A 3,546-nucleotide genomic window follows, 5' to 3' on the forward strand; every position below is an offset into this window, starting at 1 on the left:
TGAATGGTAAAGGAAAGTGGTCTTTCCTCGTGATGGTATTTAACTTCCTGTAGTCAATGCACATTCTCCAACCAGTAGTGACTCTAGTTGGCACGAGTTCATTATTAGCATTGGCTACGATGGTGATTTCGGACTTCTTAGGGACCACTTGAGTTGGACTCACCCATTAACTATCAAATATAGGGTATATGATACCCACGTCCAATAGTTTAAGAACCTCGGCCTTAACTTGTGGTTGCCGAGCGGTTTTTGCATTATCCTCAAGATATATGCGGTGAGTACAAATCGAGGGATTGATTCCCTTGAGGTTCGCTATTGTCCATCGCAGGGCTCCTTTATGCTCAATGAGAGTAGATATGAGCATACTCTTCTGTTCTTTCTTTAGGTGGGCAGAGATCACCACCGGGTATGTCTCATCTTGACCTAAATAGGCATATTTCAAATCAGAGGGCAAAGGTTTTAGGTCAAGCTTCGGCGGCTTGAGGTTAGACGGTTGAGGCACTACATCGGTTTGTGGCAATTCTTCAAATTATGGCCTCCACCGATTAACTTCAAGTACCGGTGCAGTATCAAGTAAGGCGCAAGTCTCCCTAATCATGTCATCATCAAAATCATGGGAGTGGGCCAGGCACGTCTCTAGATGGTCGGAGGATAAGGTTAGAGGTATCGTATCTTCCACGAAAGAGTCAATCATGTTAATGTCGTGGAAATCGTCATCCTCCTCTAAGTTTCTGCCGTTATTGAAAAAAATATTTGACTCCAATGTCATATTCCCAAAAGACATAGTCATGACACCATTCCTGCAATTGATAATTGCATTTGAAGTAGCAAGGAATGGACGGCCAAGAATGACGGAGATCTGAGTGCTTATGTTATTGATGGGTTCAGTGTCCAGGATGATAAAATCTACAGGGTAGTAAAATCTATCAACTTGGACCAACACATCCTCAATTATCCCTCTTGGTACACGAATAGAGCGATCAACAAGTTGTAGTGTGGTTAGGGTGGGTTTTAATTCACCCAAACCTAACTGTTTGTATACCGCGTAGGGAATCAGATTGACGCTCGCTCCTAAGTCAAGAAGTGCATGATCAATTCGATGGTCCCCGATTACACATGATATGGTTGGGCTACCGGGATCCTTGAATTTCTGTGGCACGTCTTGCTTTAGGATGACACTCACTTTCTCGGTCAAGAAGATCTTCTTTTGAATACTCTGCCGTCGTTAGGTCGTACATAAGTCTTTCAGGAATTTGGCATATGCAGGTATCTGTTTTACGACATCAAGTAGAGGAATGTTGACTTTCACTTGTTTCAACACTTCTAGGATATCCTGAGAGTTAGAGAGAGGTTTTGGTGAAACCAACCGTTGGGAGAACGGAGCAACTGGCTTCTCTAGAAGTTCCAGTTCTAATTTTTGTGGGGCATCACTAGATCCATCATTATTGTCCTCTTCTGGTTCTTGAGGCTTTTCGGGCCTAACTGGAAGAGTTTTATCAATAATCTTTCCACTCCTAAGAGTGGTGATAGATTTAGCGTGCCCCATCTGATTTGAAGAGCTGGGATCATTAATCTCGTACTGTGGTTTAGGATTGGGGAGAGGTTGTGCAGGAAGCATCCCCTTTTCTATAACCGTCATACGAGAATCTATCTTTTGCATAAAATCTGTAATTCCCCGCATTGCCTGAGCCAGCTCTTGTATGGAATTTTGAACCGGTTCCTCTTGAGGTTTCACTTGATTTGGATTTTGATTGAAGAAACCTTGAGGGATAGCCGTTTGTCCATTCTTCCAACTAAAGTTTGGATGATTTTTCCAACCAGGATTGTACGTATTGGAGTTAGGTCCAGTAAAAGGTCTTTGATAGTTGTTTACGGCATTAGCTTGTTCATTCAACACTCTTCGAAAGGCGGGTATTGTAGGACAATTTTCAGTTGTATGAATGTTGCAATCACAGATGCCCCAAACAATTTCATTAACCTTATCCTTATTTCCTTCCATGGCCTCAACTTTTCTTATTAGCGTAGTCACTTTACACTTGAGATTATCCTCTTCTTTCAAGAGATATAATCCACCTTTCTCCTTTAATTGAGTCGGCCTAGACATGGTGTTCGACTTTGGGTAATAGTCCCATGATTGTGTTTTTTCAGCAAGACTATCGAGGTAATCCCATACCTCGTTAACATCTTTATTGATGAACTCTCCATTACACATTGTCTCGACCATTTGGCGCATGGAAGATGTCAGTCCATCATAGAAAAAATTTGTAATGCGCCACGTTTCAAATCTGTGTTGTGGGCATGAACTGACCAAATCTTTGAACCTTTCCCAACATTGGAAGAATGTTTCATCTTCCTTTTGGGCAAAGTTCATGATTGCTTTTCTGAGGGTAATCGTTTTATGATGTGGGAAGAATTTTTTTATGAATTCCCTCTGCATGTCGTTCCATGTGCCAATGGATCTAGGACGCAGTAAATGTAACCACGTCTTAGCTTTCTCTTTTAAGGAAAAAGGAAAGAGTTTCAGCTTGATTGTATCCTCAGATACATTAGGAAAACATAATGTAGCTATAATCTCATCGAACTCTTTCAAATGTAAATATGGACTCTCTGATTCAAGTCCATGGAATTTGGGAAGGAGTTGGATAACTCCTGGCTTGATGTCCATTTGTCCTGTGTTTTCAGGGAAAATCATGCATGAGGGCGTACTCACTCCCGCCAGTTGTAGATAATCTCGTAAAGTACGAGGCGGGGGTGCCTGATGCACCTCATTCTCATCTTGGGTATCCTCCACCCTGGTTGGAAGTAGAGGAGGTTGGTCTTCAGCCATAACTTCAATTAACTCAGGGGATTTCGAGTGGTGTCTAGTCCTGCGATGGATAGTCAACCCCTAAACCAATCCTCCTTCAGTCAAGAGACGTCGAGTGTTGTCACGGGCCCACTTGGGCATGAAACACTCGCAGCCCTCAATTAAATTCGAACGAAAAGAAAATCTAGAAAGAGAGAGAGAGTTAGAAAGAAATTACCAACTTGAAGATCCTAAGTTAAAGACCTGCAAAAGAAAACAAACAAGTCAGTTTCTAAAAGAAGAAAAGTCTAAACTAGAAGGTAAATTACTAAAAGAGAACTAAAAAATAGAAAGTAGAGAGAAAGCTTATTGAATTAGAAATTTCTATCTTAAAGGCCTACAAAATAGGAAGGTTAGTTTCTAAACAAAAATTCTAAAAATAAGTTAGGAAACAAAATTAGCTTCTAAAAGAGTTCAAATTGGAAAGTAACAAAAGAGGAAAGTTTCTAAAAATAAACTACTTCCTAAAAATAGAAAAATACTAGAATTAAAAATTTTCAAAAATTAAACCCTAATTCTAAAAAGTAGAAAAAGTAGAGAGATTAGAAAGGAATTACCAATTTAGAAACTTATGTCAGGATCTTATAAAACAAGAAAATAAGTTAGTTCTAGAAATCACATAAAAGTCTACAACTAAAGTTAGTCAAATTCTAATCTTAAATTAATTCTAAACCTAATTAATTTCAGAAAATCGCAACCGT

General features: G+C 39.7%; 1 non-coding gene across 1 annotated transcript; it reads left to right on the forward strand.

Moving 5' to 3' along the window:
• The first annotated feature begins 2,282 nt into the window (after positions 1-2,282).
• Positions 2,283-2,389, forward strand: LOC131228304 (small nucleolar RNA R71). Its single transcript, XR_009162813.1, has one exon. It is a non-coding gene; the product is annotated as a small nucleolar RNA R71 (small nucleolar RNA).
• The last annotated feature ends 1,157 nt before the right edge of the window (positions 2,390-3,546 follow it).

The sequence above is a fragment of the Magnolia sinica genome, chromosome 15 (assembly GCF_029962835.1).
Source record: "Magnolia sinica isolate HGM2019 chromosome 15, MsV1, whole genome shotgun sequence".
In the NCBI taxonomy this organism is placed as follows: Eukaryota; Viridiplantae; Streptophyta; class Magnoliopsida; order Magnoliales; family Magnoliaceae; genus Magnolia; species Magnolia sinica.